The sequence below is a fragment of the Ceratotherium simum genome, chromosome 22 (genome assembly GCF_057802395.1).
Source record: "Ceratotherium simum simum isolate JZ-2026a chromosome 22, ASM5780239v1, whole genome shotgun sequence".
Lineage (NCBI taxonomy): Eukaryota > Metazoa > Chordata > Mammalia > Perissodactyla > Rhinocerotidae > Ceratotherium > Ceratotherium simum.
In genome coordinates this window covers 33,669,430-33,684,023 of record NC_141921.1, presented here as the reverse complement: position 1 = coordinate 33,684,023, position 14,594 = coordinate 33,669,430, and positions in this window count along the sequence as shown.

Genomic DNA, 14,594 nt, shown 5'->3' with positions numbered 1-14,594 from the left:
TCTTAGCCCCCTACACCTCCTGGAATCCCCTTCTGCAGCCCCCTCCATGGTCCCCCAGCCTCTCGCCTGAACCCATTGGACCCCAGGAGTCCACATTCTCGAGCCTCAGCTGTTGGGTCTGTCCATACAGGGCTACACTCCACTCCAAGAGCAGATCTAGCTGCTGGTGTCGAGCACATGCAGGGCACCCCGTCTCGCTGCCAGGACCCAGGCAAAGCCGGCCATACCCTCTTTGAGACCTCCCCACCCGGCTTCCGGATCTGCCAGAAATCCAGGGCTCTCTCTGCGTGTTCAGCCCATCACAGTCAAACATTCCTTGCTCTGCACAAACATGAGTTTATCTAAACCCTTCACCTTTATTATTGGTGAATATCGCTCTACTCCACCCGGTGGGGAGGGTTCACCACCACAGCTCTCTGGGGTGACAGCTGAGGTGTCATCACAGGAACCAGGACCAAGAATAACGGGGAGCCCAGAGCTGACCTCAGATGGGTCTCGGGACTATTCCATCACTGCCCAGCCGCCTCCTTTTCCCCTTTGTCCCTCCTCATAGGGATGGGGATGGGGTTGAAACTCGGATCTCCCGGCTGGGCTAGCAGCTTGGCAGGGGAAGGAGGGGAAGTGGTTCCCCTCAGGCCTGTGACCCTTGACCTTCGTACACCCACCTTGACCCTGACTCCCAGCCCTCAACATGCCAGACCCCTTTTAATTGCAAGTGACAGAAACCTCCTCAAACCAACTTAGGAGAAAAGGAGGGACTTATCAGGAGGCCCAGAGGTGTCCTCCAGGACCCAGGAGGAGGCGGGACAGCCTGTCTCAGTGGACATGGGTGCCCCCCGACCAGGGCAGCCGTGTCTCTCTCTGGGACCTCCTCCTCTGAGCCTCTCTCTGCAGATCGGCCTTCTCGACTGTTAAAGCAAATAGAGAAAAATGGATGCCTCCAAACAGCAGCGTTGACCACCAAGTTAGCCCCTACGCCACACGGAAGGGACACAGAGACTGACATCTCCAATTCCCAGGTCCCAGGAGAGGAGCTGTGGTCAGCTCAGCTTGGAGCCAGGATACGGCTGGCCCCATCAGCTGAGGCCAAGAAGGAGCAGGCATGTAACAATAACAGCAGCTCACGATTATGGAGCTAGGTGCCCAGCGTGTATTCTCTCGTGAACAGTCATAACAAGCCTATGGAGGGGATGTGCGAATCCCATGTTTTCCAACTTCATGGGCATCACCAGAGGGCTTGTTAGGATTTGCATTTCCTAAGGGCTCCCAGGTGATGCTGCTGCTGCCTGGGACCACACTTCGAGAACCGCTGCTCTCATCTTACTGCTCCCATTCTATGGATAAGAACACTGAGGCTCAGAGAGGGGATGCTACTTGCGCACATCTACAGAAGATCTAGGATTTAGGTCTAGGCCTATTTAGCCCAGGGATCCATGTGTTAAGCTCTGTGCCCTATTACCCAGACTATAGGGGCCCAGCCTGTGGGTGGGGGCAGTTCTCAGAGCAGCATGTGTGGCCCTACTCTCTGCAGCCTCCTGGCCTCAGTGCCCCATCCCGGCTCCTCCAGCTCTGCCCCAGTGGATCCGGACCAGCCTGCCTCTCCCGGTGACCCGCAGTGCTTTGAGCCAGTTAAGAAGACAAAAGGAGGGGGAAGGGCAAAGAAGGAGGAAGGTGGGGGTGTCATAAGTGATAATAATAGCAGCTCACACAGTGCGCGCTGCTAAGCTCTCATGTTAACTCATGTTCCCTTTTCCAGATGGGAACACTGAGACACAGAGCAGTTAAGTGACTTGCCCGACATTGCACAATCAGTAATAGAACAGAGATTCAACACAAGGCAGTTCAGCTCTGGAGTCAATGCTCTCATCGCTGCTCTGTGATGGCAGGTGGGAGGACCCTGAGGGGCTGTGTGGTGCAGCAGTCGAGGGCACCCGCTCTCAAGTCAGACAGACCCAAGTTCAGATCCTGCCTGGGCTCCTCACCAGCTGTGTGACCGTGTCAAGTGACTGCCCGGGTCTCCTGTTTTGCCCTCTTACAAACAGTGCAGCTATGAGCATCCTGGCACGCATCCTCGATTCTTTTCTTGGATTAAACTCCTAGAAGCGGACTCCCTAGGGGAAAGGACGCGCAAACTTTGAAAGCTTTGAAATGTGTTTCCAAATGGAGGGATGGGCTATTAAGGCTGAACGTGCCAGGCCAGCTCCAAGCTTGCTGCCACCAGGGGGGAGCAGATACCAGCACAAGGACAGCCTGGAAGAGGGGCTGGTGCACCGGCGGATGAGATGGGACCAGACCGTGGAAGCTTTTCCCTCCTCTCTCTCTTCTCCTCCAGCCCCTCCCGCCCCGTGGGTGGGCTATGAGCTTCTGGGGTGGGGCTGAGGGCCCGCTTTGAAGACCCAAGTTCCTCTAAACCAGGATCCTCCAGGTGTGGGTCTAGCATCAGCACTACCTGGGAGCTTGTCAGAAATGCAGGTTCTCAGGCCCCACCCCAGACTGGCTGAAGCAGAAACTCTGGGGCGGGGCCCAGCAATCTGTTTTCACAAGCCCTCCAGGTGATTCTGCTGCAGCTAACATTTGAGAATCTCTGCTGTAGGCCAGGAGTTGCCCAACTTTTTCTGAAAAGCACCAGATAGGAACTATTTCAGGCTTTGTGGGCCTACAGTCTCTGTTGCCATTACTCAGCCTGCTTCTGTAGCAGGAAAACAGCCGTAGACAATATATAAATCAGTGAGCGTGGCTATATTCCAATAAATCTAATGGACACGAATTTGAATTTTACATAATTTTCACGTCACAAAATATTATTCTTTTGATTTTTTTTCAACCACTTAGAAAATGTAAAAAGCATTCTTAGCTAGAAAGCTGCATACAGCCTGTGATCTGGATCTGCGAACCTGATCTAGATCCAGGTCTGGCTTCAGGCTTGGAAGGAGAGGAGCAGGAACGTGAACCTAGAAGTGCCTGACTCCCAAGCCAGTGCGCCTTCCGTTAGGCTAGTCTGCCAGGTTCCAACCTTGGGACGGCGACTGGAAAACTCTCTGGGCCTCAGTGCCCTTGACTATAAAATGGGCATTGCAGTCCCTGCCCTGCGTGATCTCAGGCACCGGGGCTCCAGTTTCAATGGGCACTGAAGTCCCCTGAAAACTTGCTGGTGTCCAGCCTGCATCCCAGAGGTTCTGATCCTTAGAACCTAGAGGGGCCACTTTTCTCAAAGACCCCAGGTGACTCCAGTGCAGGTGGCCCTCTGCCCCCAGTGGGAGGGCTGAGCTGATGGACACGGAAGCTGTGACTAGGGGTAGCCCAGCCTCTGCCCTCAGAAGTCCCCTGGCTCTACGGGGTCGAGGGAAGAAGGGGAAACAGACTTGGCCTTTGAAACCCAGAGAAGATGAGAAAAGCAGCGAGGGAAGAAAGCCTGGGGTCTCAGGAGCTATAAGGCCAGTGGTGTGGGAAAGGCTATATTCAGATCCCACCTCTGCCACTTACAGGCTGTGTGTTCTCGGGCTAATTATTTAACCTCACTGGGTTAGTTTTCTCATCTGTAACATGGGAGTGATGATCATACCCACTCCAGAAAGCTGATGAGGGCAAATGGGATTCTATGCGCAAAGCCCCAGCACACAGAACGTTCTCCACAAATATTAGCTGCAGTTATCGATGGTGGGCTGTTATTGGAATTGGGGCACTGTGATGGTACAGGGATCCTCAAATTTAATGTGCAAAAAAACCCACCTGGGGTCTTGCTGGGGGTGTGGGTGCTGCTGAGCCGGGGACCACACGTCAGGTGGCTGGGGTTAGGAGCGCTGGTCCAGCAGGTTGACGTGTGTGAGCTGGAATTCTCTGGTCCATGGGCAGTGGTTAGCACAGGGCACTCACTCGGTGATGAACCTCTTACTATTATTGCTGCCATTGTTGTTGCTATGATTATGTTCTGACAGTGATGGCTAGGGAGTTGATGGGCAGACAAAGGAGGAGGAAGGGTCAATAGTCTATTTCCCCGACGCCAAGCACCCATAGCTCTGAGCACTGTGAGTCTCTCTCCCGTTTCTCCTGCACGTCCTCATCTTTCTGGTCTCCTGCTGACAACGGGGCACCAGGTGCCCTGCCTTAACCCCCGTACCCAACACACACAAACACACACCCTCCTCTCAGAGCAAGCTGTGAGCTGCGTTTATTTTTGCACGTAGCCAGGAGGCATGCTCATCAACAACCCTGTTGGCCAGATGCAGGAGAAAAGGGAATGTTTGTTCGAGAAATCCAGCAGGGCCCACCCAGGGAGGGACACCCACAGCGAGGGGACCTGGCAGAGCAGGAGGCACCCTGGATGGCAAGTCAAGAGCTCCCAGTTCTAGGCTGGCTTTGGAAACTATTTACTGTGTGACCTCAAAGAAGTTGCTACCCTTCTCTGAGCCTCAGACTTCCCCACAGAAGGAGGGGGTTGAACTAGATCAGCTGCATTAGACTCACTTGTGACAGAAACAGAATCTCAGGCCCACCCCAAGCCTACCGATTAGGAACCTAGGGGAGCTTATGACCCCCACAGGAAAAGAGAGAAGAATTATTACAGGGTCATGACCAGGGAGGATGCAGTGGCCAAGTCCTCCATCACACTCACTTATCCAGCATCCTCACTTATCCAGAACACAGCCAGGACCCAGAAGGGAACAAAGGGGGCCAGAAACCGACAAGTCACAGCCCAGAGAGCCCAGGAGGTTCATGTTTATCAAACGAATGAATGAACTCATGGGTGTGTTAATTAATTAATTGATGGATCTTTCTTACTCCAGAGAGTACAGGGCCTAGAGAAAGATATACATAATATATGCTCAGTAAATAGTTGTTGAATGGAAGGAAGAAAGACAAGATAGGAGGGATGTCAAAATTATGTCCTGCCTAGGGTGATTAGGCACATGTGTATGTGATAGGTGGTAATTAGTCTTTGGATGGTGAACATGATGTAATCTACACAGAAATCGAAATATAATGATGTACACCTGAAATCTATATAATGTTATAAACAAATGTGACCTCAATTAAAAAAAAAAAGAATTAAGAAGGAAAAAAAGAGGCCGGCCCCGTGGCGTAGTGGTTAAGTGCGCGCGCTCCGCTGCTGGCAGCCCGGGTTCGGGTCCCGGGCGCGCACCGATGCACCGCTTGTCAGGTCACGTTGTGGCGGCGTCCTATATAAAGTGAAGGAAGATCAGCACGGATGTTAGCTCAGCGCCAATCTTCCTCAGCAAAAAGAGAAGGATTGGCGTGGATGTCAGCTCAGGGCTGATCTTCCTCACACACCAAAAAAAAAAAAAACAAGAAAAAAAAGAAGGAAAAAAAACTTATGTCCTGCCTAGAAAGAGAGGGAATGTAATAATGTTTCATAGGCCTTTGGGACATTTCCATGGAAAGACATCATTTCCAGGGGAAACAATGGCAGGCAGGGAATTGAGATCATGAATGTGTGGGTCGTACAGACATTTATCCATTTAATCCTCATGACAACCCCCCAACGTGGGCATTGTCCCCCCATTCAGAGGCAAGGAGACGAGGCTTATTCCCCAAGGACACAATGGAGAACGGAGGCCCCAGAATCTCCAGAGACGCACCAGCAGCGAGTGTGCAGGTCTGCACAGAACATATTTCCTCGGAAGCCTCCTCCCTCACTTCTGTTCTAGATCTTTCTGCCTCCCCCTCCTCATGTTCCTGTTGTCTTTCGCAGATTCCTCTCATCTACGCCATCTCCTCATGTATTTGTCCCTATAAACTCTTACAGCATCCAGGGAGCAGGGAGAATGTAAACAAGCCGACAGCAGAAAGAGGACATAAGAGGCCAAGTACGCTGTGCCGAGAACCTACCCCGTCAAGCGTGTGCCCGATGCTTGGTGCGTGTTCCCTCGCTGGCTCCTCATGAGAGCCCCACCAGGTTCAGAGCCAGCTTTGCCACGTTCTAGCTGGGTGACCTGGGGCAAGGGCGTCACCTCAACACTGAGCTTTTGTTTCATCAGCTGTACGATGGATCTGACGTTGGTATGTGGGGTAAACGAGCTGGCGGACGTAAAGCGCACACAGTCAAGAGTGGTTATTACAAAGAACCACACACCACGCCTGACACATAGCAGGTCCTCAACAAATGTTAGCATCCTCATCTGCAAAATGCGACTCTTGGTTGTCGTGAGGTTCAGATGAGCTACAAGAGGCAAAAACTCTGCCAACTGAAGAGTCCTGTGCCCGCCTGGGGACAAACTTCCCTTTCTCCCTCCAGGCTGGGGTGCCCGGCTGCGCCGTGGTGCGGGCCTGGCTGCGGCTCTGGTCCCTGAGTTGGCACCTCTCGGGCAGCCCTCCCTGCGGGCGCAGGCATCCCTGAGAGAGACAGCTGGGCCCTCGTTAGAGAGCCGTCTGCAGACCTTGTTCAGGCCGCGTCAGCTAACGTGTAAGGACAGTAGATACATGTCCGCCTCGCCAGGACCCGCCCCAGCTGGTTTCCGGGGAAGGAGACCTGAAAACACGTCTTCCTTCCTTCTGTTCTACGGCTTAGCCATTGCCGGCTTGTACCGGGGAGTCCACAGTGCTGGAAGCCTGAGTAGGGCCTGCGAGAAGGGGCGAGCGTTTCCCTGAGCCTCAGTTTCCCTGTCTGTAAAATGAGGAGGCTAGACCAGATGGTCTCTGGGTCACCTCAACTCAGGCACATTGAACTTCTTCCAGGACGGGAAACGATGGTTGGGACCAGGCTGTCCAAAAAGGGTGATTTAATGAGTAACAAAGGAGCAGAACCCCACGGCAGGAAGTGGAGTCCCCCAGCCAAGTCAGAAGGTAAACCCAGAGCAGGGAGTGGGCTCACCGTGCCACAGCCCCAAGCCCCAGCGAAAGGTGGCATGGGGGACCTGCCTCCCAGACCCGGGAATGGAGGGATGAGGGCCGGGGAGGAAGTTAAGATTCTTCTTCGCAAAATGCTTCGTAACCTCAGAAGAAGAAAGTAAGAGCAGCTAATGCTGACTGAGCTCCTTCTCTGTTCCAGGCGCTGCTCCCTCACTGTATAAGTCTTAGCTTGTCTGATCCTCACAAGGCAGGTACTATTATTATGCCCATTTCACAGATATGGAAACTGAGGTACAGGGAGGTAATGTAACTTGGCCAAGGCCTCACAGCTGGTCCACGGCAGAGCTGGGACACGGACTAAGAAGTGTGGCACCCTCTCTTGAAGTATGGATGATGAAGAATCGTTTAATGAGCACCTACTGTGTACCAGGCTTTGTGCTAGCTTCTTCACAGCATGATCTTCGTTAATTGTAACAGCATCCTGTGAGGAAGGTATTAATCATATTTTGCAGATGAGAAAATGAAGGCCCAGAGAGATGAAGCGCTTGCCCCGGTCACACAGCTAGAATGTGGCTGAGTTGGGATTCTGACCCACGTCTGTCTGAGTCCGGGGCGCATGCCCCTTCCATGCCACCAGGCTGGACAGGACCCCTCCCCAGAAACCTTGAGGGGGTGCTAAAGCAGGTGTCAGGAGGGGACACACCATGGCTTATACAGAATGTGACAAAAGCCCTCCAGGCCCCCCTCCAGGGCCGGAGAGGAGGGTCCAGGACATCAGCTAGGTGGTGGGGAGACACTCGCAAAGCTTTGGGAGCTTTGAAGAGCTGTTATCAGAGGCATGAGGGCAGGTCCCTTTACTGAACACCTGCTGTGTCCTGGGCACCACATTAAATTCTTTGTATTTATTGTCACTGGCTTCTTATTTGTGATGTAGGTACCATTATTATCATCCCCATTTTACAGATAAGGAAACTGAGGCTCAGACAGGCGAAATCACTAGTCTAGGGTCACACACTTAGCAGGAACCAAATTCAGGTCCACGTGTCTCAAAGCCAGTGCCTTTTCACAGGGCCACACTTTCCCTCCCAAGTTCAAGTGTCGAGCCATCTAACGTGCACGGCAGGGCATCTGGGGCATAGCAGATACACCATAAGGGAAGCCTGCCCTGCCCCTCCTAGCTCCATCCCAGGGCCCTTAAAGGGTTAACTTCCCTGCGGCCCCCGGTCGTCCCTGTCAGTCCCCCATCATCTCCTCTGCGTTATGAGGACCAGACCAGCTCCTTGCTCCGGGCAGCTGACGGGTTCTCTGCTCAGTGGTTCGCGTTCCAGATATTAAATTACTCATAAAATATTTGGCTTATCCCCAGAGCGGCTGCTGCCTCCTCCCTGTGCCCGCTGCTCACCTCCCACTACAAGGTCAAGTTTTTCAGCGGAGGGGGAGTCAGAATATGAACCGAACTTCATCTGGAATTAGCCTACATTGGGAGATCGGGGAGCCCAGGAAGGAGGAGGCTCTGGCAGGGCTGAGATGTTCCGGGGGGGGGACCCTGTCTGTGACCCCCATTCTTGGTTCCCCAGGCCTGGCCTGAGCTGAAGACTGCCCCCCCAAATCCTGATACTGCAGGGTATGAAGAGCCCAGATCCCCTGACCGCCCCAAGTCCCTCAGGACAAGGCCAAAGGTGACCTGGAATAGTTTCCCATTGTCTGAGGGGCAAGTGGTCTCTCCTCTCCTCCTCCCTCCCCCACTCGGTTGTCATGGCAACCACAGTGGGGGGGTGGGAGGCTAGACGCTCAGCTCCTGGCCAGGCTACCCAGCATGCTCTGCTTTCACCCAGTTTCTCCCTCGCTGCCCTTCGGCAGGCAAGGGGTTGGGGCCGATCCTGCCCTGTCACCAGCCTGCCAAAGGTTCACATCCAGAGGTCACCACCTCCAGTCCCCTGCCTTCAGGCAGGAGGTTTTCCTGCAGAGCCCTCAGGAATGGGACTTCTATGAATGTGGTTTGACAGAGAATGATTTGGGGGGTCTCTCTCAAGCCCCCTGCAGTTAATGAAGTCAGTTAAGCCCTGGGATTAGAAGGTCAGGGTCATGGGTACAGACCCATGTTTGCAGAGTAACACCCCACCCCACCCCCAGCTCCCACCAGCTGTTTCACAAATGCCTAATGCTGGTCGTCTAGGAAACTGGTGAAGGAGTGTGGACGGGGCCTGGCAACCCCATCCTGAGTACGCACAATCACAGCCCCTCCGAGCACCCACCCTGCAGCCTGGGCCTTCGGAGCCTCGGCTCCGTTTCCTCTCCAACAGAGGACATGTTTTCATAATAGTAGTGCTTGTATTGGCAAGCCCTTATCACCCTGGCCTGGGGTTTCGTAAATTCGACACCCAAAGAAACTGGGCTTGGCCTTTGTCACGGGTACACTGCCACCAGGTGGCGGTAGTCACTGCCAAGGTGCAGGGTTTCCCTGAGATTCCAGGTGAGTTTGCGGTTTACATCCCTCCACCACAACCTGTAAAATGTAATGCCGTTGCTTTTTCACTTCTATATTAAGGTTATAGGACTTTACAATAGCTGAGGTTAAGCAGGCTTAAACAAACTCTACATTTTGGCAGTATAACAGCAGATAGCACAGCCTGTGGAACCAGACTGCCTGAGTTCAAATCCTGGCTCAGCCACTTGCCAGCTGGGTGCCCTTGGACAAGTTACCTACTCTCTCTATGCCTCAGTTTCTTTCTCTGCAAAGTGGAGATGATAAAAAGTATCTCCCTTATAAGGTTGTTGTGAGGACTTAGTGAGTTAATGTGCATGAAGTTAATGCACTTAGAACACTGCCTGGCACAGAATTAAACTCTTAAAAAAATGTTGGTTATTAATATTTAAAGATGATGTGGGAGAGCAAGATTTCAAAAATAATTTGTGTTCTGAGATTCACAGGCATATCTTTCTCCACTCGGTCTTTCATCTGGAGTTTCCAATCTGGTGATTCGTTTCAGGGCCGCACTCCCAGGCGCACAGCCTGCCCAGATGCAGCCTCCAGCTCCCGCAGCCCCACATTCAAGCCCATATCCTAACGCTTCCACCACCTAAGCATCTGGGACCTGTCGCCTCCACTCCAGGCTCACAGCGACCCTGATCTCACTCCTAAACTTCTGCGACTGTCCCCTAGCCTGCCCACCTCAGACCCAGTCTCCTCACTGCAGTGATTTTTCTAAAACATAATACTCCCCTGCTCAAACAGCCTCTGTGGCTCCCCAGCACCTCCAGGATCAAGTCCAGGCTCTTTAGCCGAGTCCCTCTCCCCCACCTCCCACTCCAGCCTCGTCTTCCTCCCCCTGCTGTCAGAACACTGTGCTCCTGCCCCAGCCACCTCCTTGCAGTTCCCCCAAAGCCTCGAGCTCTCTTGGGCTTTGTGGCTTGCGCAGGGGCTGTTCCCTTTGCCTGCAGCTCCTCCCTCCCTCCCCTGCCTGCCCAGCTCCCGCCTGCTCAGCCTCAAGATCTGGCTCCTGTCTCCCCTTCTCTGGGAGGCTCTTTCTGATCCCTCTGCAACCTCCAGACAGGGTGGAGCCCTTCTCTGCATGCCCTGCCCCTCTGCATGCTGGAGGAGGCCTGTCTTAGTGCGTCTGTATCCCCGGAGATGCCCCTGGCATGCAGCAGGCCCTCTGTGAACCTCTGGGGACCAAATCCAGGATGGCCGTTCCTCCCTGTTCAGCCTGGGATGTCCTCCTTCCCACTGTCTCTGTCCTAGTACCTCCTACTCATCCTCCCAGGCCTGGCCAAATGTCACCTCCTCCAGGAGCCTGTGGGTAACCCTGGCCCCCATTTCATCCCTGCGTAGAATATTTCACTCCCTCCTCCAGGAGGCAGATGCAATAGGCAGGAACTCGGCACCTGTGACCCCACGCCTGCACCCCAGGCCCTAGAAGAGCGCCCAGCACACACTCGGAGCTCAAGAAACACATGAACAGATGAACGACCAGGATTATAGACGAGACTAATGGTTCTCAAGGCGATTTTGACCCCCTGCCCCAGGGGACACTTGGCAGTGTCCGGAGACATTTTTGTTTGTCATAGCCGGAGGGGAGTGCTCCTGAGATCTAGTGGGCAGAGGCCCAGGATGCTGGCAGACATCCTGCCGTGCAGAGGACACCCCCATAACAAGGAATTATCTGGCCCAAAATGTCAGTGGTGCTGAGGCTGAGAAACCTTGGCTTAGGGCTCGTTACATACAAATCTGCCCACCGCCCCAGCACACTAAGGACCCCAAAGGGTGGAACCTGATCTTAGTTCTCTGATTCCTCAGCACCCACCGAAGAGCAGGCACTCAAGCCACATTTTTTTTGTGTGTGAGGAAGACTGGCCCTGAGCTAACATCCATGCCAATCCTCCTCTTTTTGCTGAGGAAGACAGGCCCTGAGCTAAGATCTATTGCCAATCCTCCTCCTTTTTTCCCCAAAGCCCCAGTAGATAGTTGTATGTCATAGTTGCACATCCTTCTAGTTGCTGTATGTGGGACACAGCCTCAGCATGGCCGGAGAAGCCGTGCATCGGTGCGCGCCCGGGGTCCGAACCTGGGCGGACAGTGGCGGAGCATGTGCACTTAACCGCTATGCCACCGGGCCGGCCCGATCAACACTGTTTTACTAAACTCTTGGGTGAGATAACTCCTGTCCTTTCCTCTCCGCAGCTGGCCCCTCTCCCTTGGAACTCGGCCTCAGACGGTGTCATCAGATGCCGCCCCCCGACCCGCCAGGGCTACTCCTGGGGCTCCAGGCTTGAGTTTGCCAAGTCCCTCCAGTTTCTGCTGGCCCCAACCTTCCTTTTCTCAGATTCTTCTGCTCCCCACAGCCAGGAGGAATAAACCAGCAGGAAAGGGAGACCACATTTTCAAGATGGCAGGGAGCTTTGCTGGGTGCTGGGGGCCCTGGGAGCAAGTCCTGGTGGGCTACTAACTTGCTGTGTGACTTGGCTAAGTCCTACTCTCTGGGCCAGGGAAGGGAGAGGAGGAGGGGGGTAAGACACTGTCTGGGCCTGCCCCTCTAACAGGCCCCCCGAGGCGTCCCCCTTACTCCCTGCGGGGAGCCCCTACATGCAGAGTGCCTCTGGCGACTCCCGGCTGTAGCCCAGGCCGTCAGGTCCTTCCTGGAGCCCGCGTGCTCCGGGCTCTCCTGCTCACACCGGGTGCCGCCGTCTCCAAGGGCGCCGCTGGCAGCGCTGACCCCTGCGCCCCCAGGGGCGGCGGAACAAGCGGCCTTTGTGGTCTGGGCGCAGGCGGCCGCGGGGAGCGCACAAAGGGTGGGAAGAAAGGCGCCAATCCTCTTAGGGCCGCCCGGCTTTCCCACTGCGGCGCATCTGCTCCCCGAGCCCGCGGAGGCGGCCGCCCGGCCCCGCGGCGGAACGCCAGCAAAGCCGCAGGGAATGAAAGCCGCCGGGCCAGCCCAGATCCCCACAGCAAACACAGGCCTGGCCCGGGGCCGGCAGGGGCAGGGCTGATCCCGGGGGAGAAGGCGGCTAACCGCGCCGCCCCAGGAGGGGGGCCCGGGGCTAATCCCCGCCGGCCCGCGCCTTCCCTTCCCACACCCCTGCGCCCGGCTGGGGCAAGCGACAGAGGAGGGGGGCTGGGACCCAAGGTCCTCCCAGGAGTGCCAGGCCCTCAGCGGGGCCCTTTATAGGCATCCCTTGTCTTTCCCTTGCAGCCTGCATTTTACAAACGGGCTCAGCAAGGCTAGGTCACTTGCCCAAAGCGGCCGGGCTGCGCCCTGGCAGAGCTGGGATCTCAGCTCCGGGCTGAATCTCAATTCGTTCATCCGTGGACCTGAGGTTTGCGAGCCGGGGCCCTACAACCTCCTCTGTTTCTTACTGCAACCCTTGGACAGATGGGGAAACTGAGGCCCAGAAGCAGAAGGTGATTTGACCAAGGTCACAGACCTGATAAAGTCCTGGCTCTGCCCTGCCTTCTGGTCCCAGCCCCTATGACTCCATGTGCAGCCTTGGGCAAGTTCACATCTGTGAGCCTCAGGATCCTCACCCGTAGAATGGGGATAAGGTTAACCGCTTTGGAGGGTCGTTGCAAGCAATTAATTAAATCAAATTAATTCAATTAATTAAATCATTAATTATAGTCGCTTAGAATGGTGCTAGTTCATGTTAAATGCCCTAAACCGTGAGCTACTATTAGTTGTAGAACTGTTCACAACAGCTTTGGAGAGTGGACAGATACTATTTGTCCCATTTTGTTGATGAAGAAACTGAGGTTCAGAGTGGGGCCGTGACCTACTTAAGGGTGGTAGCTAACCAGGACCTGAATTCCCCTTTCTGACCGCTCTTCCAACGCCCCTACAGTCCCGGAGTTGGGGTGATGCCAGGGAGAGCCCGAGCTTTAGACTCAGCCGCACTCGGGTCCAGGCCCAGTTCTGCCATCTTCTGGCTTCCATCCTCGGGCTGATCCCTTCACCCCACAGAGCCTCACTTTCCTCATACATAAAGTGGGCATCTGTTAAAGAGCGTTACTCTGAGAGTTTGATGAGATGATTTATTAAAGACTTTAGCTCCAGGCCGGGCACACAGTAGGTGCCCAATAGTGGCAGCCGCTGTTGGTATTAAATGGCCCAGAGCAGGATGGATTCCAGAACAGGAAGAGAAGGAAACAATGAGTTTCCGCCCATTAATGGCTGGCCCCAAACACTCATTTTTTCCGAGGTTGGAGTTTGTCTGGCAGAGTGAGGAAGGAGCGGGGAGCCAGGGGGAGGGAGGCGCTGGGATGAGCAGGGGAGGCCACAGCTGGCGTCCTGGCTGCCTCTCTTCCAGGGAGGGGCCTGTGGACCAGCTGACCCCCTCCCACGTGAGGCCCAGAGCTCAGGAGTAGTGGGTTCCAGAATATCAGAGCCCAGATGCTGTCTCCTATACACACACACACCCCCCCACAAACACGGGCCCAACTCTGACCATTTCACAGATGCGTAAACTGAGGCCCAGGAGAAGGGCTGTGACTCCCTTAAGATGGCCCAGCTCCTGAGCACCCCAGGCCTCCAGTCACCCTCCCGCGTCCCTCGAGGGGCTCCAGCCCTGAATCCCACCAGCCTCCCTCCTTGCCTTGTCCAGCAAGGAGCCACACGGGGAAGAGGCGGCCAGTGTTTTTACACTCATCAAACTGGCTGAGGAAGCCATCCCGCCCTTTCCATTCCCTAGATCTGGAAATGGGTTCTGCTCAGAAAATGGAGGTGAATCCGTGGTTCTCTCCCCTCTCTCCTCCACCTCCCCTCCTTCCTTCCTTCCTGTCTCTCCCTGCTTGCTCTGTTTCTCTCTTAATGTCTCTTTTTATCTCTCTCACACTCTGTCTCTCCTCTCTCCGTTGCTGTCCCCACCCTCACCCCGGCCCATGACTTTCCCCGGGCGCCTGGCTGTGTGTCCCCCTCCACATACCAGGGGCTCTCCTGGGAGCTTCCCCGCTGATGCTGTCCCTCTCTGGGGCGTGGGAGTACATGGTCATGGTTTGGGGCCAGTTCCAGCCCTGTCACCAACACCAGACACCTCTTGTCTCCTCTCTGAGCCTCCCTCTTCCCCTATGCACAAGGCCAGGGCACACGCAGAGCATGGCCCCACAAACGTCCCCTTCCCCAAGAACCAGAGATGCTGAGTGACTTGAGGAGTTAGGTAAGAACCTTACTCTCCTTTGAAAGTGGTCCCTCCTCCACGTCCTAGTGTCTCTTCCACCCCATCCCTGACTAAACTCCCAAGCACTGTGCCCCCAGGGACCCCATCTCATCACCCAGCCTGACCTCTGCCCGGGCTCT